This window comes from Notamacropus eugenii, chromosome 1 (genome assembly GCF_028372415.1).
Source record: "Notamacropus eugenii isolate mMacEug1 chromosome 1, mMacEug1.pri_v2, whole genome shotgun sequence".
Lineage (NCBI taxonomy): Eukaryota > Metazoa > Chordata > Mammalia > Diprotodontia > Macropodidae > Notamacropus > Notamacropus eugenii.
This window is the reverse complement of record NC_092872.1, coordinates 607,521,120-607,546,271: the sequence shown is the minus strand read 5'-3', so window position 1 is coordinate 607,546,271 and position 25,152 is coordinate 607,521,120. Positions and strand designations below refer to the sequence as shown.

Genomic DNA, 25,152 nt, shown 5'->3' with positions numbered 1-25,152 from the left:
TTCCCAAAAAACAATAAAAAAAATCCATCTGTACAAAAACATTCATAGCCGCTTTATTTATAATAAAAATTGGAAACAAACCATATCCAACAATTGGACAATGGCTGAATAAATTAATTTAATAAAATATTGTGAAGCCATAAAGATAATCAGGAAGCCCATAAAAAAAATTTAAAAAAAAACCTATTTGAAGTAATTCACTCAAAAAAGAGAGGCAGGAAAGAAGGCAATCAAGTCAGAAGCAAAAGAATTTCAGATAGTCTTGGAAGGGGACACAGGAAAAAAGCATTTTCTTTGCCTTTCTACTCTCTGTTAGTTCATTTTATTTTATCTTGTTAATTGGCAAAGTTTACGTCAGTTTTCATCCCTTTGTTTTCTACATATACTTGTCCTATCAAGATTAAAAACCATCTAATCTAACTCATGGTTTTAAGAGAGCTGCTCAGATTTTCCATTTTGGTTGTTCACATTTTACCAGTGAAGAAAGTGTGTGTATGTGGTGTTGTGAGGTGGGTCAAAGAACACTTGGCAGTGAACGCTAACCACCTCAGAATTGAGGTTTTGAGAATGAATGGGAATTATTTATATTCCATTATAAAGTAGCTCCTTCTTAGCTTCTTTCTGTGTTCTACAAGTAACAAGTCTGCTCACCTTTGCCTGGAATGGACAGAGAAGAAAACTTAGCTGGGAAGGAAAACATGTGACCATCAAGTCAGAGAAGCAGTGACACCACATGGGATGAAAAGATCCAGAATGGAGTGAGTCCAACTGATGCTTCCACACAGCTCAAAACCACAATATGCCCAAAGTTTATTCCATCCCAGAAAGAGTCTGGATGGTGAATGAGTGCTAAAATGATCACAAAATGAATGCTGTGGACCACTCAGAGTATACCAAGAGCACAAATCATTTAATTCTTTGTTCACTGTGACAGATTTGGGGTCGAAGAGGTTGCCCCAATGCCATTCCTCTCATTTTAATTAAATCCTGTTGCTAAAGCATGCAATGCGGAAAACAAGCATCGAGTATAGGAAAAGACCCTCCTTTTCTCCTCAATTATACACTTAAAATGGACAATTCTACAAAAGAGGGATAAAGAAAAAACAAACAAACCTATAGATCAAATCTTTCAACATAACAGCACAGCAGCTCAGCACCCACACCATAGGGAATGAGTAGTTTGTTAATGACCAGTTTCCAAATTCTAATTGTAAATTGGCTAGAGCTGGATGTCAGCATTCCAATCAACAAACTTCTCAGTCTTTCCCCTCCAAAAGGGCACTGTTTTGAATGTTATGTTATGTTAGGGATACAAAAATGAAACAGTTGCTCTTTGAGAGTTTACAATTAAAATAGAAGAAAATATCCTCACAAACAAGTATGATGCAAAGTAAAAGGTGATAGGAACAATGGAGAGATCCAGCTAAAGTGCCCCCGGAAAATTTGAGGATCTTGAAAGAAGAGATTTCTTTTTTTTTTAAATTGTTTTTAAAGTTTAATTTTAAAAAAATTTGTTCCTTTAAAAATTAAATACCTCTCTTGTTATAATTTCTTATTTCCCAATGGAACTATATTCAATTGCTCACTACACATTGTTATATTTTTATATGGTCCTGAAAAATATTTTAACTCAGGTAAGGTATAAAGGACCTTAGGCTTAGGAATCAGAAGACGTAGGCTTTAGACCCAACTCTGCCCCCCTGTAGGATCAAGGGAGGATTTGATAAGAGATAAAAGATGGTAATAGTTCACATTTGTATGGTGCTTTGCAGTTGACAAAGCAATGTTAACAATTAACATGTTAGGTAGGCAAGGCAAATTTGACTGTTACCATTTTAGAGATGAGAAAACTGGACTTGGTAAGCTAATTGACTTCTAAGGTCAAATAGTTATTAAGTGGCCAAGCCAAAATGCATATCTAAATCTTCAAAGTCCATCTGTCTTTCCATGAGAATCAACTGCCTTTCTGGTGCTTGAGAAAAGTAATGGTGTTATCTAAGTACAGCATATCATCTTATGACTATGTATATGTAGCTATTATCTGTAAGCATAATAATATTTTATAAGCATACTTGTGTAACATGGAATCTATTTTGAAAAACACAAGCACACCCTTGAATTATACTGCTTTCACAAATCCAGTGAGTGCTGAGCACAAAGTACTGTGGGTCCATCATGGGTGCAATTCACTGCTGACCTTTCTTTTGGGTAAACATGTGGCTAGTTACTCCTGTAGCTGGCTCATGATTCTATATGTTGCCTAATCCATGGGTAATTTCTGCTACCACATAGCTCTTCCACGCTGCCCATAGGGGAAGGATGGAGGCTAGTCAGCAATTTGGTTTTATGTTGCCCCCTGCTGGTAAATGTAACTCTGGCTCTTGAGTTTTCAACATTATCTGGGTCCAGGGGTATCTTTGCTATAGATAAATCTTTCTCTATATTGGGACCCCTGGGTAGAGAGGAGGAAGATGGAATAACAGATGGATAGGAAAACGACCCATGAATTGCAATATAAGGATGGCCATGCTTCCAAGAAGGAGGTAGGCTGTGATTTCTACTTGTTGATTTTGGTCATTTTTCAGTTGTGTCCAGTTCTTTATGGCCCTCATATGAGGTTTTCTTGGCAGAGATACTGGAATGGTTTGCCATTTCCTTTTCCATCTCATTTACAGGTGAGGAACCTGAGGCAAATAGGGCTAAGTGACTTGCTAGTGATAGCTAGTATTCCAAGGCCAAATTTGAATTCAAGATGATGAGTTTTCCCAACTCCAGGTCTAGCACTCTACCTACCTGCCCTAACTTCCACTCAACAAGGGGTTTATTTCTGGTGTCCAATACAGTCAGTTAATAAACATTAAGCACTTAACATATGCTAGGCATCATACTAAGTGCTGGGGATACAAAGAGGTAAAAGACAGTCCTTACCCTCAAGGAGCTTACAATCTAAAGGGGGAGACAACATACAGCTATGTACAAACAAGCTATATATATATATATACATATAAAATTGGAGATAAGCAACAGAGGGATGGCAGTAGAATTAAGAGGCATCAGGGAAGGCCTCCTGTTGAAGGCAGGATTTTAGCTGGAACTTGAAGGAAGCCAGGTAAGTCAGGAAGCAGAGATAAGAAGGGAAAGCATTCCATGTATGAATGGAATAGTCAGTGAAAATGGCCAGAGTGGGGAGATGGAATGCCTTGTGTATTGAGTACTAGCTACGCAAATAATAGACTGCAATAAATGTGTAGCTGAATGAATGAATAATGCATTCTGTCAGCTACATAAAGAGAAGGAATCTACCTTCTCACCCTATGAAGTGTCTGCCTATAGCATTTCCATAGAAGTTCACAGTCAGAGGAAAGGGGTCCCTACTGAGTGGTCAATTTAACAACATGTAACTACACAGAGTGTACATGCTAACAATCAGTCACCCCTTTGCCCTAGCTATGTTAAAAAAAAAAACACAACAAATATCATCTGCAATTGACCCATAATGCACGTTCCTGGCTCTGGGGATACAAGGACAAAGAGCCTTAATGTGAGATAGAATGTTTTTTGCTTAAGTTTTAATTGGTGTTTTGAGAAACAAACTAAGACAAAATTCCTAAAACGTTTTCTTTAAAAAGAACAAACTCTGAAAATGTATTTAATAAGAATGTATGTGTAGAACCTATAATAAGATTGCACACCATCTTGGGGAGGGAGGGGGAGAAAATCTAAGATAGATGGAAGTGATTGTATAAAACTGAAAACATACAAAATTAATTTAAAAAAAGAAAAAAAACACAATTATTTTGACACAAGATTATACAACTCTAAATCCTGAATAGTACAAATGCTAAAATGAAATTTAAAAAATTTAAAGGCATTTACTGTGGCCTGCACTTGAAGTTTATGTAAGTGGTAAGAGTTTACAACCTCCCTCTAAGCAAATTGGAGAAATTGGCATAATGGAAAGAGTATCAGACTGGAGTATGGAATGGGTTTTCATCGTGGCTCTGTTGATAACCAACTCTCTGGCCTAAGCCACACACATATCTTAATTTTCACAAAGGTAACAAGAAAGGTATTGAGATAAATGATCTCTTGGGTCCCTCCTAACTCTAAGGCTGACAGGTTATTAAGATATGCTTTCAGGGTCCAGGAGGTTACTCTGGTTTCTTTCCAGCTCCCACCTCTTAGATTAGATGATGAAATCGACAAAGTATATATAGTCTATTTCCCACAATTTGCTATGAATCCCTGTTTTCTCTCTTTATCTCCACAAATGACATTTCAGTGAATCCATGTCTTCATCAGCGTAGGTAAATTTACTAAATCGGATCACAATCCTGTCACACTTCCTCATACTGGATGATTCTTATATATATTTTCTCATAAATGTTCCATAAGGAATTTATTCAGTGTAACAAAAAATTATCCTTTTGTTCTCTGATTACATTTTTTGGGTAGAGACCAGTACCAAGTTCAGGCTATCCATCCATTATCTATCCTTTCTTTATGACTGATTTATTGATATATTCTTGTGCAAGGGCGCTGAATTTGGTGTCAGAAGACAGATCAACATTTTGGTTAATCTTTTCATACATCATCAGATGCATTATCCATTGTACCACTGGACCTCTGCAAAGCAGATGGGGAAAGGTCATTTACACAATGTCTCAAGAGAGATTCCTAAGATGAAGATGTAGAGCATTTAAGGGACAGGTGATAGTCTGTTCCAGAAATGTCAAATACATGTCCACACTCAAGAGCACTGTGGCCCAAACCAGATTAAAATGCTGATTTAACAAAATTAATAAAAACACAATAAAACCTAGATAATATTACATTTTAAAATTAAGTCAATATGGCCCAATGGTCATGAAGGCAGATGAAACAAGCAATGTGGAGTGCTTAGAGCTTGGTTAGACACCGAAGACGCCAACGTCTTCCACTGCATCCTTGAGCCATCACCAGCAGTCTTGACTCTGTCCTGCCAGCGGACGGTGATGACTCCAGAGGAGAGAGTGAGGCTGATGACTTTGTGCAGCTGTGCCTCACTTAAATCCAATTTACACATGAATCAAAAGACATCACCCATACCATTTTACTATTATACTTCGAAGTTCTGTGGCAACAGTCAAGTGATAAAGCAGCAGGTGCAGATACACAGGTGTAGTCACAACCCTGCACACAGGTGGCCCAGGCCATGGGGTCATTTCTCACTGGAAGCAGCAGTGGGACTTAGCAGCCCCCTGGGTGTCTGAGCAGCCTTTTAAGGATCGCACTGCTCACCTACTGATGTGAGGAAGAGTGCTAGAAAAGGTGCTCTAAACATTGTCTGCTTACCCAACCCTGACCTGATTACCGTGGCAGGTGGGGAATCCCACTATGTGGTCGAAACACAAAAAAATGATCAAAATGTATAAAAACATCTGCAACACTGATTCCACTCACCATTGGCACATGGAACATGTGCACAATAATAGACAACACAAAATCCAGTAGACCTGAAAGACAAACTGCTCATGATGCAAGAGAACTCAACAGGTATCGCATCCAAATAGCAGCCCTGAGTGAAACAAGGTTGGCAAATGAAGGCCAGCTTACTGAAGCTGGAGCTGAATACACCTTTTTCTAGAGTGGGCACAGTGAAGGGGAGCGCTGTGAAGCTGGAGGGGGTTTTGCAATCAAAACTAATCTAATCAGCAAGCTGGTATGCCTGCCAAAAGGAGTGAATGATAGGTTCATGACAATGGAATTGCCACTCGCAGGAAAACACCATGCCACCATCATCAGTGCCTATGCTCCCACCATGACAAACCCTGATGAAGTCAAAGAAAAATTTTATGAAGACCTAGAGACTCTTATCGTCAATGTGCCAAAAGAGGACAAGCTTATAATTCTGGGTGACTTTAATGCTAGAGTAGGTGACAATCATGGCGGTGTGTGTGTGTGTGTGTGTGTGTGTGTGTGTGTGTGTGTGTGTGTGTGTGTGTGTGTGTGTGTGTCTCTGTCTCTCTCTCTCTCTCTGTCACTGCTGGCAAAATTCTTGCTAGAGTCCTCCTTAATAGGCTGATCCTTCACCTGGAAGATGGTCATCTACCTGAGAGCCAGTGTGGCTTCAGAAAGGGCTGAGGAACAGTCGATAAGGTGTTTGTTGCCTGACAGCTCCAGAAGAAATGCCAGGAGCAGAGCAGAGGTCTGTACATAACATTTGTAGATCTGACCAAGGCCTTTGACACTGTTAGTCTTGAGGGCTTATGGAAAATTATGGCAAAATTTGGTTGCCTGGAGAAGTTCATCAGTATTGTACGTAAATTTCATGATAGCATGTTTGCCCAGGTTCTGGATAGTGGACAATACTCTCATGCCTTCTCAGTCACCAATGGAGTGAAACAGGGTTGTGTGCTTGCTCCCATATTTTTTAGCATGATGTTTTCAGCCATGCTGTCAAATGCTTTCAGGGAGGAAGAACACAGCATCAAGGTCAACTACCGTGCTGATGGTAAGTTCTTCAATTTGAAAAGGCCACAAGCCAAGACCAAAGTGGAGAGAGTGTTGGGTGCATGATTTTCTGTTTGCAGATGATTGTGCACTCAGTACAGCCTCTGAAGCTGAGATGTACGCTTGTCAAAAAGGCTATTTTATGGAGAACTCACATGGGGCGGGCAATCACATGGTAGCCAGAAGAAGTAATACAAGGATACTCTCAAGGTCTCTCTTAAGAACTTTGGATATGACTGTGGGACATGAGAGACACTGGCACAGGACAGCTCAACATGGTGTGCCAACATCAGCAAAGCTGAATTGAGACAGCACAAAGTAAACACAGGATGTGCAAATTTGGAGTATCCACCCCAAATATTCACACAGACCTGTGGCAGAGCATTCCGAGCTCGTATTGGTCTGATCAGCCACAGATGGACATGCTGAAATTTCACTTTATCATGGTGATGTTATTTTGATCCTCTTTAAGAATGAAGGACAATAACCAATGTAGCTCACAGGATTGCATCCAGCTTAGTGGCCCCATTTCTCTTTTAGTTTGACACAACTGGTCTACACCAATCGATATATAGACAGGATAAGACTGATGAATAGCCAGCAATCCAATTTGTCTTGAACATGGAGCCCAGAAGGGGAGTAACAAAAACTGGCATTTACACAGAACTTTAAAGTTTGCACAATGTTGTAAAGACCTAAGATCACCTGTTCCTCACAATAACTCTTAAGTATTATTCCCCATTTTATAGATAAGGAAAACTGAGGCAGAGGAAGGCTAAGTGACATCCACTAGGTCAAATAGCTTTTAAATATCAGAAACAAGATTTAGACCTAGGTCCTGACTGTCTACAAGTCCAGCACTATAAACCTAGAGCTAGATTATGGACAAAGTTTGTTGAGAATCCAATTCCTTGCATAGATGCATTAATCTGTTTCTTCAAATTTGAAGCATTTGGCTAAAAAAGATATAAAGATCCTTCATCCCCAGCCACTGGCTCCCCTGCCTGAAGCCTTGCCTCACTTCTCACACCATACTCTGCAGCATGTATAATCCTTTTACATTCAGAACTGGGGAGTGCCTCACATGACTTACAATGCTGAAGCGGTCTCCAATCATGACCCTTCTCATCTGCAATCTTGCTGTATGACAAATACCCTCCAAGCCCCACACCCATTTTCAGTTTTGAAACCAAAATAAAATCAATATTGCCAGGCATACTCAAGAGGGTGAGACGACTGACTCTCTCCTTAGGGCTCCATGCACCATCCTGCAACTCTTACAACCATAATATCTGGTCTTGGACACCACTCCTCTATTGGAGGCATCTTTCTCACTTAGAATTTAAGCCTCTCCAAGGCAGGGGCTATCTTCACATTTGGTATTTTCAAGAGTTAAGCACAGTGTGTGGCACATGGTAGGCATTTAATAAATGCTTCCTCCTGCCCCCCTTTGGCATTCCCTTTGCCTTCTGGGATTTGGGGTCTGTAGATAGGGCAGGGTGGACCAAAAAAGTTTAAGAGAGCTTAAGGAAGTGAATTTCCTGGTAAGCCACAGGATACACAAATTTAGGGCAAAGTAGCTTACCATTATTTCCTTATCATGTAGAATAGGGGTCCTTACCTTTGGGTCTACAGTGTCCAAGGGCAGATTTTAGGGGAACTGTGAACTTGGTTGGGAAAAAAATTACATCTTTATTCTTACTAACCTCTAACTGAAATTTTGTACTTCCTTCAATTATGAATTTAAGCTACAAACATTACTCTGAGAAATGATTCATTAGTTGCGAGAGGTCAAAAAAATTAAAACAACTCTGAGATACCACTTCTTTCACCTATAGGATTGGCTAATAGAACAGGAAAATGACAACTGTTGGAAGGGTTGTGAGAAAATTGAATCGCTAATGCATTACTGGTGGAGTTGTGAATTAATCCAACTATTCTGGAGAGCAATTTGGAACTATAAAGGGCTATAAAACTGTACAGATCTTTGATCCAGCAATACCATTACTAGGTCTGTATGCCAAAGAAATTTTTTTAAGAAGGGAAAAGGACCTATTGTACAAAATATTTATAGCAGGTTTTGCTTTGTTTTTTTGTGGTGGCAAAGAATTGAAAATTGAGGGGATGCCCACTGTGGAGTCCACATTGGGGAAAAGCCATAATACACAGTAAGAAATGAAAGCCATTAATTTAAGCTCTGTGAAAGGTGGAAGCCTGGACATGGTGATCTGTTAAAAAAATCATAACTTAAATACTGAATCATAACTCAGATACTAAGTTATAATTTAGATACTGTGACTGGTACATGACCAGTACCCAACCTTTAGTGCCTGGGCACTTACCCGACAGTGCTGGGTAAATACCTGGATATCTGGGAACCGAGTTCAGTACTAAGTATAAACTAAAATGTTAGCCAAAATGTTAATTAGGCAGAAAAGCCCAAAAATATTCACCAATCTGCAATAAAGCACCCTCCTCCCTTCATCTGATTTCTATAACTATCAAAGGAATTTTGGGGTCTTTGCAGACTGCCTGTTTGTAATTCATAATTCATTATTCATAATGATAGATTAAACTTCTGTAATCAATATGGAACCTCTTGGCCTCTTCCTTTGGTATCAAACTCACTCCATTGGTTATAGAGGAGGTATTCCCCCAGCCAGGAGAATTCTGGACCTCACACCCATCAACTGGAGAATAGTTGAACAATTTATGGCATATGGTTGTAATTGGATACTACTGTGCTGTAAGAAATGATGAACAGGATGATTTCAGAAAAAACTGAAAAGACTTACATGTACTGATGCAGAATGAAGCAAGCAGGACCAAGAGAACACTGTACACACTAACAGCAACACTGTATGATGAACAGATATGAATGATGTAGCTATTCTCAGCAATACAATCCAAGACAATCCCAAATGACTCAGGATGAAAAATGCTATCCACCTCCAGAGAAAAAACTGATAGCGTCTGAATGCAGACTGAAGCACACTATTTTTCATTTTCTTTTTTTGTTCAAGTTTTCTTCCACAAAGATGACTAATGTGGAAATATGTTTTACGTTATTGCACATATATAACCTTTATCAGATTGCTTACTATCTCAGGGAGGAAGGAGGAGAGGGAGTGAGGGAAAGAATCTGGAGTTCAAAATTCTTAAAAAATTATTGAAAAATATTTTACATGTAATAGGAGAAAAAATAAAATATTATTTTATATGTTTAAAAAAGCCACAAAAAATTCTGTGATTCAAAGGAAGAAGGCTTTAAGGCAATGCTGGTGTGTGTTCTGTTCAAAAGGTCAGCTCTAGTTTTAAAGAGGATAAAAGAAAGTACCTAACGAGAACTGACCAATTCCACTTTAGAGGAACAACAATGTACAGACCAGCTTAAGGATGCAGTTGTGGTTAAATGAGACCATGTGATTTAAATTGATTAAAGGCTTACAATGTGTTTACCATATGATAGGCACAGAGAACCTGACCAATCCCTCTACTAAATAAAGGAGTTTGAAGTTTACTAGGGATAAGACAGGGACATAGAATAAAGTTTCAGAAAATTGTGAGGGGGGAGGTAACACTTTAATCTGCTGACTTGGGGAGTCTGGGAAGGAAGAGATTAGGGAAGGTTTTAGAGAAAGAAAAACGGAATTTTGACAGGAGGAACAAGGAGAAAGTCTATGACAGGCATAGGGAGAACCCATGCAAATGAAGAGGCAAGAGACTCTGGAATGTGAATGAGAGATGACTGGTGGTCAGATCTAGCTGAAACCGAGAACATGAACTGTGGTTAATATGAAATAAAGCTGGGAAAAGTAGGCTGAAGCCATATTGTGAAGAGTTTTAATCACCTGAATAATGAGTTTGTAGTTTATTCTATTGGTAACAGGAAGTCTCTAAATGGTTTTGAATGGGGTAGTTGGGTGGCATAGTAGATAAAGCACCAGGCTTGGAGTCAGAAAGACCTGAGTTCAAATCCAACCTCAGACACTTTCTAGCTACGTGAAAGTCTCTTAACCCTGTTTGCCTCAATTTCTTCATCTGTAAAATGAGCTGGAGAAGGAAATGGCAAACCACTCCAGTATCTTTGCCCAGAAAACCCCAAATGGGGTCATAAAGATTTGCACATGACTGAAGAACAACAAAAATCCATACATTAGGAAGATTACTTTGGTAGCTGTGTAAAGTGTAGATTGTACAGAAGGAATGAATAGAAAAGCATGATGATCAGTTTAGGGGTCCAAGAAAGGGTGGCAATAGGAAGGAAGAAAAGGCGGATGGGAGAGGAGCCTGGAGAAAAGGAGACCAGGGTCTGAGTGGAAAGCAGGGTAGTTACACAGGTGACATCTGGAAGACACTTATTCTGCCTGGCCCTAGAGGATGAGGCTAGGAACAATGGACAGAAACTGCAAACAAGCAAATTTAAGTTTAAAGATGAATGAGACACTGGAGAGAGGTGGCAACTAATTGAATGCGGGAGAGAAGGAAGAATCAAAAACAATTCTGAGGTTTCAAGCCCAGAAAAATGATACTGATGGCAAAATCAGACAGGATGTTAAGAGGAAGAGGAGGGAGGGAGAAAAATGATGAGTTCAGTTTTGCACATGCATTTGAATAATGGCAGGTAAAGATGTATCTGCAGGCCATTAATGATGTGGGATTGGAGTTTGGGGAAGAGATATGGGCCAGATTTGGATTTGGAAGTCATTTGTATAGAGGTAAATAATTAAAGCTATGGAAACAGATTGACCTCCAACACTCATTCACTTTTAGGGGCCAGGAGATAATTTACCAGTAAATGAGACAGAGACATAGTAGTAGTTCAGTGTGGTAGAAGAAGCAGGGGAGAGCAGCATCACTTAAGCCAAATGGGGAGAGAGTAGCCAGGAAGCAGGATGGTTACTGGTATGAAATGCTACACAAAGGTCAAGAAAGAGTGGAGACTAAGTCCAGCCTAATCAAATAGGAGCCTAGCAACATAAATTGGCAAATACATTTCAAGTTATAATAGAGTAACCTATCTTAGGCTTAATGCTAACTGCTGGAATTTTCTAAATACACTAAAAATTAACTACTCCTAAAATGTTTCTACATTTAGGTCCTACAAATACAATGTTTCACTCAAAAGTAAAGGCACTTTTTTTACTCCCAAGACTTCTGTCAAACTATGAGTAGGCTGAGATGAAGGATAAATTCTGAGGAAGCCTTCTGATAGGATCCTGATTATATCTACTACCATCAATTAACCAGCTAAAAGCAGCAAACACCTCACTGAGGCTTCTCAAAGGCAACGTTTTATTGCTTGTTGCTACTTGGTGTTAGAGCTGCTGACTGACAATAAAACTATTGACTCTTTTTGCTTCTTGGACCGAGCTGCTTCTCAACAGACAAAATGACGGGGATCCACGGCTTGATGAATATTTACGGGGGAGAATGTGACAAACTGAAGTAAACCTTAAAAAAAAATCCTATTTCCACCCTGTAAACTTCTTGCTTGTCAAAAACAGAGAGAGAACATGGGGAAAGCTATCCTATAGAATGGGGTACGGAAGCAGCACATGACTAATGTGCTATTCTTTTGTGTACCAGATAATGCAGGAACTACTTTATGATTCCAGGAAACAGTAATTTAAATATTAGAGCTCTGAACTCACCTTTCTTAAGTTTTCCATAGCTTTTTTGTGCAAAAGTAACTTCATGTTTATACTGTTATCTCTACCTCTTATAGGTACCTATCTGGCTAGTTTTCAGATCACCTCTAGAATATTTGAGTTCTAATAATAGCCCCTAGCATTCATACAGCATCATTATGTGCTAGGCACTGTGCTAAATGATTTACAATCATTATCTCATTAAATCCTCACAGCAACCCACGAAGGCAGGTATCTATTATTTCCCCCAATTTGCAGATGAGGAAACTGAAGACGGAGGTTAAGTGATTTGACATGGGTCCCAAAGCTAATAAGTACTGAGGCTGGATTTTAACTCAGTTTTTCCTGACTCCAGGCCTGGGGCTTCACCAAACCACCCAGAACAAGTCACTTAGCATTCCTAGGTTCTACTTTTCTTATTTGTAAAATGAGGAAGGGTTTGATTAGATGGCTGCTAAGGCCTCTTCCACCATACTTCCTTCTGGTAACCTTTTCAGCTGCTTATAATTCTTTTTTTTAAAATTCATTTGATGTATTTTCACTGCTCCACAATCACTACCATATAACTTAGATTTCCTTTTTCCCTCCCTCCCCCCTCCCTTCCCCCTCCCTCCTCGAGATAGCATACAATTTTATATAGGTTCTACACATACATTCCTATTAAATACATTTTCACCAAATGAATGGGAGAAATCATATAACAAACCAAAATGTAATACAAAAGAAAATGATCTGCTATATTCTACAACTGAATTCTGCATAGTTCTTTCTCTGGATGTGGAAGCCATTTTGCCTTAAAAGACCACTGGGAATTTTTCTTTAAGTCCTTGCATTGCAATGAAGTTCCAAGTCTACCAGAAAAAACTCTCTCACACTATGGTTGTTGCTGTGCACAAAGTTCTCCTGGTTCTGCTTCTTTTGCTCAGCATCAGTTCATGTAAGTCCTTCCAGGCCTCTCTGAAGTCTTCCTGTTCATCATTTCTTATAACACAATAGTATTCCATTACATTCATATGCCACAATTTATTCAGCCATTCCCCAATTGATGGGCATCCCCTTGATTTCCAGTTTTTGGCCGCCACAAAGACAGCTGCTATAAATATTTTTGTACACATGGGACCCTTTCCCATTTTTATGATCTCTTGGGGATACAGTCCTAGAAGTGATATTGCTCAGTCAAAGGATATGCATATTTTCGTAGCCCTTTGGGCATAGTTCCAAACTGCCCTCTAGAATGGTTGGATCAGCTCACAGCTCCACCAACAATGAATTAGTGTTCCAACTCTCCCACATCCTCTCCAACATTTATCATCCTCCTGTTCTGTCATGTTAGCCAATCTGATAGGTGTGATGTGGTACCTCAGAGTTGTTTTGACTTGCATCCCTCTAATCAGGAGTGATTTAGAGCATTTCTTCATATGACTATAGATATCTTTAATTTCTTCCTCTGAAAACTGCCTGTTCTTATCCTTTGACCATTTATCAATTGGGGAATGACTTGTATTCTTGTACATTTGACTCAGTTCTCTATATATTCTAGAAATGGGGCCTTCATCACAGACACTAGCTGCAAAAATTTTTTCCCAGTTTTCTGCATCCCTCCTAATCTTGGTTACATTGGGTTTGATTGTGCAAAAACTTTTCAGTTTAATGTAATCAAAATTATCCATCTTGCACTTCATAATTCTTTCTATCTCTTCTTTAGTCAAAAATTCTTCTCTTCTCCATAAATCAGATACACTATTCCTTGCTCCACCAATTTGTCCATAGTATCAATCTTTATACCTAGCTCATGGCTCCATTTGGACTTTATTCTTGTGTACAGTGTCAGGCATTGGTCTATGCCTAGTTTCCACCACACTGTTATCCAGTTTTCCCAGTAATTTTTGTCAAACAGTGAGTTCTTATCCCAGAAGCCGGGGTCCTTGAGTTTATCAAACAGTAGGTTGCTGTATTCACTGACTACTTTGTCTTGAGTACCTAGCATTTTCCACTTGTCTACCCTTCTGTTTCTTAGCCAATACCAAGTGGTTTTGATAACTGCGGCTTTATAATACAATTTGAGATCTGGCAGCACTAGGCTACCTTCCCTAGCATTTCCTTTCATTAGTTCAGTTATTCTGGACCTCTTGTTCTTCCAGATGAATTTTGATATTTTTTCCAGCTCTAGAAAATAATTTTCTGATAGTTTCATTGGTATGGCACTAAAGAAATAAACTAATTTAGGTAGAACTGTCATTTTTATTATACTGACTTGGCCTACCTACGAGCAACTAATGTTTTTCCATTTACTTAGATCTGACTTTATTTGTGCGAAAAGTGTCTTGTAATTGTGTTAATAATAGTCCCTGGGTTTGTTTTGGCAGGTAAACTCCCAAATATTGTATAATGTCTACCCTAGCTTTAAATGGAATTTCTCTTTCTATCTCTTGCTGTTGGGCTTTGTTACTAATATAAAGAAAGGCAGAAGATGTGTGCGGGTTTATTTTGTAACCTGCAACTTTGCCAAAGTTGTTTATTATTTCAAGTAGTTTTTTACTTGACTCTCTGGGATTCTCTTAAGTATATCATCATATCATCTGCAAGGAGTGATAATTTAGTTTCTTCTTTGCCTATTCTAATTCCTTCAATTTCTTTATCTTCTCTAACTGCTACAGCTAACATTTCTAGTACCATTTTGAATAACAGTGATGATAATGGACATCCTTGTTTCACCCCTGATCTTATTGGAAATGCATCTAGCTCATCTCCATTGCATATAATACTTGCTGAAGGTTTTAGGTAGATACTGCTTATTATTTTATGGCAAGTTCCCTTTATTCCTATGCTCTCCAGTGTTTTTAATAGGAATGGGTATTGTATTTTGTCAAAAGCTTTTTCTGCATCTATTGAGATAATCATGTGGTTTCTGTTAGTGGTGTTGTTGATATGATTGGTAACGCTAACAGTTTTCCTAATATTGAACCAGTTCTGCATTCCTGGTATGAATCCTACCTGATCATAATGTATTTATTCTCATGATGAGTTGCTATATTCCTTTTGCTAAAATCTTATTTAAAACTTTTGCATCTACATTCATTAGAGAAATTGGTCTATAATTTTCTTTCTCTGTTTTGGCTCTTTCTGGTTTAGGTATCAAAACCATATTTGTATCATAAAAAGAATTTAGGAGGACTCCTTCTTCCCCAATTTTCCCCAATAGTCTATATTATATTGGAATTAGCTGTTCTTTAAATGTTTGATAGAATTCACTTCTAAATCCATCTGATCCTGGAGATTTTTTCCTAGGGAGTTCATTGATGGATTGTTCAATTTCTTTTTCTGAGATGGGGTTGTTTAAATATTCAACTTCCTCTTCCAATTTATATTTTTTAAAATACTCATCCATCTCATTTAGACTGGCAAATTTATGGGCATAAAGTTGGGCAAAGTAATTTCTAATTATTGTTTTAATTTCCTCCTCATTGGAGGTGAGTTCACCCCTTTCATTTTTGATATTGGTAATTTGGTTTGCTTATAATTCTACCTCCACTTCTGCCTACCTAGGCCTGTTCTCTCCAGTTTTTGAGCTTCACACATTCCTGCCTGACAACTAGGGATGACTCTGCCTTGATGTCAAACCCCTAAGGATGAAGATAAACCATCTGAACTCATTTATCAAAGATCACAAACTCCCACCTGGTCATACTCTCCCTATCCCAGTGATTCTGAATTCTCAACTGTTGTGATTCAAACACCATTCTCTGTATCCCTGATGCCCCCCATTGCTCCTTTATTTTCATTCTCCTTCAATCTAATTCCCATGATGCCCCACTCTAAAGCTACACATCCCTTCCACTGTGTCTTCTGGAATGCCTGATCCTTAGGTAAAAAATCTATTTTCACCCTAAATCTTTTTCTCCTTTCCTATTCCTTCCATCTTCTGGTTCTCATTGAGACCTGGCTCCTTCCTGATTATGTAGCTTTCTTCACCACTGCTTCTAGCACTGGTTTCTTCTATCTTACTCACCACAGCTACTTTTCCAAACTTTTTCATCTCTCCTCAAAACCTCCCTTGGTGCTCCCTTCTTTCAACTTCTCAGTAGAGAACCCTGCCTCATTTCACTTTAAAAAATTGAGGTGATTGGCAAAGAACTCCTTCTTCTTTTATCTTATATCCCTTAGGTGCCTTCTGCCACCATCATCTCTATTTCACATGAAAAAGTGGCCCTTCTCCAGGTCAAAGCAAATCCATCTACATTCACAAACGATACAATTCCATCCCATCTTCTGCAACAGATTACCTCTCCTTATCATCCCTACTCTCACTAATCTTCAATCTCCATCTACTGGCTATTTCTCTTGCCTACAAACATGCCCACGTCTTCCTCATCCTCAAAAAATGCTCACTTGAGCTGTCTGTTGTCCCATATGTCTCCTCCCATTTGTGGCTAAACTCTTTGAGAAGGTTGTTGACAAGTGATGCCTCCACTTCTTTTCCTCTCAATTCTTAACTCTATAGTATGGCTTCCAACTTCATCATTCATCCAAAGCTACTCTCTCCAAAGTTACCAATAATTTCTTAACTGCAAAATCTAACAGCCTTTTGTCAATCCTCATCCTTCTTGACTTCTCTGTTGCCTTTGACAATGTCAACCACCCTCTTCTCTTTGACATTCTCTTCCCTCTGCGTTTCTGTGACACTACTCTATTCTATTTCTCCTCTTGTTTGACCTCTCTTCAGTCTCCTTTACTGGATCTATGTCCAGGCCATATTTGCTAATGGGGTGTATGGGGTGTTCAGGGAAGACTAGCCCCTCTGCTGAGTCCTTTTCATAACTGCTCATCCACTTTTGCTGTCCACCTTCACCCAACTCTCAACTGTGGTTCCAAGAAGCTGTAGTATGCACAGCAACTACATTCCAGTAAACCATCTTGGCAGATGGGCTAGACCAGGTTGAGGGTAACTGACAGGTCTCAACCTTGTCAGTGAGTTAGGGGGATGTCTATCCAAAGCATGTAAAAACTTTTGTTGGCAGAATGGGCAGAGGAAAACAATGAAGGTGGCTGAAGCAGGTGCCATGGAGCGCTTAGAGCTTGGTCAGGCATCAAAGATACCAAATTATCCACTGCATCCCAGACCATTGCCAGTTGTCTTGAATTCTATCCTGCCACTGGACTTTGATGACTCAGTAAGAGACAGTAGGGCTGATGACATTGTACAACTGTGTTTCACTTAATCCAATACATGTGCAGGTCAAAACACCACCCATGATGTGCTGGGTCTTTTTTGAAAATAAAAGATGAACGACAACCTGCAGGTGTCTTCCAAGATTGTCCTGGACCCTTTTATCTTTTCTCTCTATACAATTTTACTTGATCTCATTAGCTCCAATGAATTCTCTACACTGTTGATTCTGAGACCTATTTATCAACCCCTAATTTCTCTCCTGATACTAATCTCTCATCTTCAAAATCCTGAATTGGATGTTCCAATTTATACTCAACCTATCCAAAACTGAATACTTTATCTGCCACCCTTCCCTAACTCTCTTCTCTTCCTAATCTTCCTATTGCTCTTAAAGGTACCACTATCTTCCCAGTTATCCAGGATCACACACTAGGTGTCATCTTTCAATTCCTCAGTCTCTCTCATCCCCATATGCAATCAGTTGCCAAGTTCAGTTGGTTCTACCTTCCCCAAATCTGTTTCTGAAAAACAGAAAGGTTAAGTGATTTGCCCAGGATCTGATGTGAGGTAAAGTGAGAGAACCATTATTTAAACTCAGGTTCTCTGAGTACAAATCTAGTGTTCTTTCCATTGTACCATACTACCTCGTTACTGTTTGGTAAAGTTTTGGAATCTACCTTCCCCAATTCTCTTCTTTTCTCCACTGACATCGCTGCTACCCTGTTGTAGATCCTCAAATCTAGACTACTTTGCTTGTTGGTCGTTCTGTCCCAAGGAAATCTCTACTCCAGTCCTTTCTCCACTTAACTGTCAAAACTGATCTTCACAAAATGCAAGTCTGACCATAGCCTCTTCCTATTCATTCAACTTCAGGGCCTCCCTATTGCTTTCAGGATCAAATGAAATATCTTTCATTTGGCTTTAAAGTTCTTCATAACCTGGTCTCTCCCTACCTTTCTAATATTCTTAGACCTTACTCCCCACCATGTTTTATTCTGAGATATATTGACACTAGCTTTCATGCTGTTCCTCACACAAGATACTCCATACGTCCCCTTCCTTAAAACTGTCTCTCCTCTGTCTCCTGACTTCTCTGGAGTCTCAACTAAAATCCTACCTTCTATAAGAAGGTTTTCCTGATCCTCCGTAAAGCTAATGATTTTCCTCTGTCTTTATCTCCAATTTCTCCTATAGTTTGTTTGCAAATACTTATTTGCATGTTATTTTCCCCATTATATTGTGAATTCCTTTTTAAGTCCATGAAAACAGGGCCTGTATTTTGTATTTCTTTTTATCCCCAGCACTAGGCACTGAGTCTAGCACATAGTAAATGCTTTAATAAATGTTTATTGACTGCTGACTGGTTGATTTAGGAAAAAATGTGCAATCAAATAATTTTTAAACAGATTACATTTTCTGACAGACTTCTAGAATTTCTTGTTTTCTACCTATGGAAAGTTTTGGGAAAAAATAATCTTTTCCTTCCAGGTTTTTTCTCCTTAGCCAAAGTAATCAGAGACAATTTCAAATGTATTTCTATGGTTGCTCTCTATTTTGGCACTGTAGATCACTGTATGGCTGGAATGGAAATCTCTATGTGGTCAGTGATTTTTTTTTCTAGAAATATGTAAATGAAAATTCAACAGAGACAACTCTGCATTATTGAAAGAGTCTCACAGTGAAAGTAATGGGTGGGTTGGGGCCCAATATCCAACATAAGACTAACAAGTTTCACTGCTAACAGATAGATTACCTTTCAGTTAACCACAGAAACCCCATTATTTATTTAATCATGCCAGTTAACTGACATGGTATTTTCTTTAGATAGTAGTAAACTACTTGAGGGCAATGGCTGTATTTTATTTTGTCTTTGTATAGCTAACCCCTAGTACCTTGCCTTGAACATAGTAGGCACTTAGCAAATACTTTTTGGATTTGGATACCATTTGAATATTATAACCTAAACTAGTGATTTCAACCCAGAGTTTTGATTTCTAGACCTGAGGAGATTGTAGTGATCCATTCTGTGTCTCTACCTAAGGCTTTATATAGGGAATTAGACTAACAGGTATACCTCTCTCCCCCATTCTCATCCTGTCACCTGTCATTAAGCTATTGAGAAACAGACCCTAGTATTATTACAGGATCTAGATTTATTTAAAAATCATCCAGTCTAACCTCTTCATTTTGCAGATGAGGAAAATGAGGAATAGAAAGGTTAATTGATTTGCCCAGGACCATACATAAGGTAAAGTGATAGAGCCATGATTTAAATCTAGGTTCTTTGAGTACAAATCTAGTGTTCTTTCCATTGTACCATACCGTTACTATTTAGTAAGGTTCTGGAGGGAAGGACAGATATGTTCTGAGTTTCACTCTTTGCTTTGACTAACAAATCACATTGATATTCAAGGCCAAGCTCTAGGTCTTTTTTGGAGGATTTGAGAAATTCAGAGAAAAAAGCTTAACCTTCAGCTCCTCTCAGTCACATCCCTATTTTAAAAAAAAAGTCTCCTCTTTTTACTTATTTCCTTGTCCCTCCTGCTCTTGGGAAAAAAGGAAGCAAATTCTCAGTTGCTGCAGCATTGCAGATTGGGTTAGTCTTAGCACTGTCTCTACTTTTCCTGTCTGAAAGATAACCACATGCTACCTGGGCTGGGTAAATGCTCTCTATTCCAGCTTTCATCTGTCCTCCCAGCTTGGTAGGGTTCCAAGAAACTCCATTTACCAGTAACTTTCCTTTCGTTAGCAAGCCAAAGAAAAGCAATTACCCTTCAGAGCTGACGTAAGTCAGGCTCCAGGACTGACGTCCACAGGGTGTCTCACGGCTCTCGACGTGACTGCTGAATCCTCCCCTTAAGGAGAGGCACAGCTCTATCCCCCTTCTGTTACTTGTCACTGTGATGCCTCCAAATCAGCAAGCAAATGAATGATGCAGTAATTAAATTACTATATATTCCAGTGCTCAAGATGCCTAATTAGCATATCTAATCACTACTGCAAGAACTCGATGGAGGGAGGAGGTGGCAGTGGGGAGCTTTTCTAACAGTGTTCCTTCAGCTATCTTATATCTGACAACTAAAGTTTGCCTGGATCAAGAGACAGCATGTTAAAATGCAGAGCCCTGGAAAACTTCTGTCCTGGTCGGTCCTGGTCCCAGTTATTAGCTGTGTGACCTTGGGTAAAACATTTAACCCTTCTCACCTTGGTTTCCTCTCTGAACAACGAAGACTAATAATGCCTGTCCTGTCTACTTTATAAGGTTGTCCTGGAAGTCACATGAGATTATTGATATGAAACTAAAAGGTAGCAAGCAAATGGTTACTGTGGCATCATTATTGTTATCATTAAGTGCACATATCTAATGCAGAGAACAAGGACTGGCATACTTAGATGTGGCTCTCAGAACAGCATGCTTTGGTTAAATGACTTTTTCAGAATTCATAGAAGGCCATAAACAGTTTCAAGTGCCATGTTTACCTGTACATTTCTTTATGTGTACACATTATAAAAAATGAGGTAAAGGAAAAAGTTTTATCTGGATCAAGAGGCAGAGTGTGTTCAAAGAACATGGGATTTGCAATCAGAAGATGCCTGTTTGAGTTCTGGCTCTTGGGCACTTCATTTAGTTTCTCTTAGTCTATTTCTTCGCCTATAAAATAGAGAAAATGATAACTTAGGGTCACAGGATCAGAGATTCAGAGCCAAATCAGACTGGAGGTCAGTTAGTCTAACATCCTCATTGTGCAGACAAGGAAAATGAAGCTGTGACGGAGGAAATAATTTGCCCAAGGTTATACAGGTACTAATTGGGCAGAACTAAGATCTGAAACTAGGCCTTCTAACTTTGAGTCCCACATTCTTTAGTGGAAAAAGGTGCTCAGGGGACCTAAATTTAAATCCCACCTTCTATCCTTAGGCGAGTCACTTGATGTGACACAGTACTGTGCCACAAGGGTGATAAAAACAGAAAATTCAGAGATATATATAGGAAGACTTCTACAGAGGGAAGCAGGTGAACAAAGCAGAACCAAAAGTACACAATGACCATAACTATGTCATCAGAGACAACCTTGAATGGAAACAAGGCTCAGATTATAAAAATTAGACAACACTGATATTAACATAAAGCACCCAGCAAAAATTTCTTTTTAACAAAGTAAAACTACTGAAACACAGGGTTACATATATTATTGGTCAAAATGACTTTGTTTTATTTAGCTATTTCGGGGGCTGCACATTGTAGGAGGTTTAGTAGGGAATATGGAAGGAATCTGTATGAGGATATATAAGAATGAAGTTGTTACCTATCCTTACAGAACTGTTGTGAGGCTCAAACAAGAAAATGTAAAGATTCATATAATAAATGAGACTTGTTATTATTAAAGCCTCCTACTTTTAAAAAAAATTGCTTTGAAACAGGAGGTAGGTACAATTACTAAGACAGGCTTCTCTAAGAATGCTTGCCAGGGCAGGCAAAATGCTAAATGAAAGACACAGTTGGCTGTTTGCCATTCCATGAGATGATGGGAGGCAAGAACTTGTCAGCAGTCACCACCCATCCATTCTTCACCTCCATCATCTCCCATGAAAGGTTTCTGGCCACCCAAATGTACCTCAAATCCAATGAGGAACTAGGAGTTACAGTGTCTCTTTAGTTTCTCTTTTTCTCAGACTAAAGATGCTTAAACCGTAGACTTGAAATTTAAAAGGACACTATCAATTTTTAGTCATTTGTACCTTAACTTGCTTACTCTGTCTTTCACAAACGTTTTCGGCCTTGCTTTAAGTAGTTTCTTCCTTTAACTGTTGAGGTTGCTGTAGAATTTTACAGTATAATTATCAGTGAGTCACTAGGTCTTTAATAATGAGGGACTAAGAACTATAAGGATGAATGAAAGTTGGCAGGAGAGCAGGAACTGGATGCCTTTGTTATTTCCCCCGCCCTCCACCAGTCTTGTGTGAATCTATAGGGGAGAGGGGAAAGTATGTGAACAAACAGAGTGGCTGAATAATTTCAAAAACAAGAAAGCCTCACGTTGTTTCTGTTCAAGTCAAGATGGACTCAAAGAGCTATGGATAAATAAAAGCAAGTTCTTGCCTCCATCCATGTCTTTCCACAAGTGGTACCAGAGGTGTAGAATGCCCTGCCTCATCATCCTTAAGCATCTTTGGCTTCTTTTGAGATTCAGTTCTGATACTACTTTGTAGAGGAGGCTCTTCTTGGTCCCCTTGTTCGTTAACGTTTTCTCACTCAAATTATCCACTATTGACATGTTATATTTTACCAGTAGAATGTAAGCTCTCTAAGAGCAAGGCAAGTTTTTTGTGGTCTATCTATTTCTAGATATAGCACATGGTAAGTATTTAATGTTTGTTGAATGTAATAGCAAGTTGAGCAGAAAGACTCCTTTTTTTCTTTCCTGAATGGGGTAGATAGAAGAGATCCAAAGTCACAGTAAAGCCTTGGAATGTAACTAATGTAACTTCTCCTGAAGGCAGAACCATCCAAAGGCAAGGAATGAACCCTTCTTTTATTTGCCTATGTGATTACTGCACAGGGAGAAAAATCAAATCCAAGTCCCTCAATAACTATGAAATAAAAGGTATTATGTGTGATAATACAGACAAAATGACTGACTGAGTTTTTAATGTGGATTTTTGTTTCTGAAATCAATTTACATGCTTTCATAAGGTGAAGAACAAAAATATTTTTGACTTAAATCCTCATTTCTACAGCCCAGCTTCCCTGCCACCCCTATAAAAAGAGCTTCGTTTGCTAACTACAAGACATATCTGGATTTTGGTGCCTTTAGATTTTTGAGGAAGGGCATGAATAGTATTGCTATTTAGCAAAAACATCTTTCTTCCTTCAGTAAAAACTAGGAGAATGAGTCACTGAAAAAGGAGCACATGTGTTTGTGTGTATTTGTATGTGGGGGGTAGGGATGGGTTTCTTTCTCCACAGGGGAAGGGGAAAACAGGACACAGAGTCAATAGATATGGTGGTATGCATTATCATGAAGGAGCATGTGTTACATACCTTCTAGCTTAGCATGTCAGTATACTGAATGGGAAACTGCTGTGGGCAGGTTGGGGAAGAAGCGGGTTGTAAATAGGGGCCCAATAGAGGGGGAGACAAGAAACTTATAGGATAGAATTTCTCAGACCTTGGATCTCAATTTGACAAGAAGAAAAGAATTCTGGGAATGGGGGTTTAGGACAGAAAAGTTACCTTTTTAAAATAGGAGTTTTGCAAGCCTGGGTTTCCAATGGCCTGGGATGCTATGAATGGTAAGAAGATACAGTAGAATGGCTTTTTTGCTTCTCCAGAGAATATTTTGAATTGTTCCCTCAAGGAAAGGAAGGAAAAGGATTACCTGGGCACCAAAAGATGAGCTAGATGAGAATTCAAGATGAGCAAAGAAAAAGAAAGCCTGGATCTATAATACCAGCAATCTTTTATATAGCACTTGATAATTTACAAAATGCAACATACATACTAACTCATTTTATCCTCACAACCATTTGATGGGGCAGGCAATACAGGTATTATTATTATCTCCTTTTTTTAGATATGAGAAAACTTACGCTTAGGAAGAAAAATCAAATATCCAGGCTCACAGAACTTATGATTCAAACCCAAGTCGACTGACTCTAACTCCTGGGATCCTTTCTCTTTGCCTCCCTTCCCTAGGTCACAAGAAGCACCCAACGTCTTTTGCTTAGAGGCTTGTTTAGAGCTAAAAAGGAAGGTGTGTATTCATTCAGATTAATATTAAATGTGATTTGGCTTTTGGGGTTAGTTTTGTTTTTTTGGTGGGAAGTATGGGATGGTGGCAGGGTGAGAAAAGGCATCTAAAAAGGTAAGACAGGTATGTCTTCCTCCCTAATGTAATTACCACAGCTCCAGATAAGGAGCAGGAAAGAACTTCTGTGTATATCAGGGGCCATTCAGAAGATACTTGGCCCCTGACACATTGTGGTGGGGTTACCCTTAAGAGAATTGCTCCTACTCAAGTCAACAAATATTTGTTAAACTTCTACTATGTGCAAGAAGCTATGTCCAGTTCTATGGATACAAAGATGAAATAAGACTGTCCCTCAATGAGTTTATAATCTAAAGAGAACTAAGACTACGAGTAACCTCCAGTTTTTCCAAAAGTGACATGGGGGTCAAATTAATTCATCAACACCTGCCACTTCCCAGGTCAGATTAATGGAAATGACTTCTATTTCCTGCTATAAATCAATGACAGTCTGAAGTCACTTGAGGCTCTTTCACATACAACCTTCAGCTCTTAAAGACTGCTAATTTCTGTATTTGAATATTTAGAGCATGCAGTAGTCAAGCAGCTCTTCAGGTTAATGGTGACTGCAAATGAGTCCATGCGCACATAGCTGTAGCAATGCTATAAGGGCCTTTGCCCCACAGCCACTCCATGGCCTACCCCAGATTCAAAGTTTAATTATTCATTCTCATCTCTTTTTTGACTTTTGAAATAGGATGCAGTTATTCTTTATCTTAATTTCTCTAAACCATATTGGTTTCTGTCATCTCTCATCCAGACATCTGTCTCATTCCCAACCATCCTCCTGTGGCCTATTAGCCTTGTGAAATTCTTGGACAATGTCCATATTAATTTTCTACTCGAAAGAACACAAACAGAATACCGATTAGGACCAGGATGATGGTGGTTGAGGTTGGGAGACTGTTCATCTCACTGAATAGCAATTAGCTCAAGGAACAGAACAGTGACATGTCTGGTTCTTACATCTAGCCAGGCTGCTGAGACTAAGATAGGAAACATCATTCTTTGGGCTGCCATTACACAGTTC

At 39.0% G+C, this 25,152-nt stretch overlaps 1 protein-coding gene across 1 annotated transcript in view; it reads right to left on the bottom strand.

The window, feature by feature from the left end:
• The window catches only part of ELP3 (elongator acetyltransferase complex subunit 3), a 123,280-nt gene that overhangs the window by 8,873 nt on the left and 89,255 nt on the right, over positions 1 to 25,152 (bottom strand). The window lies entirely within an intron of this gene.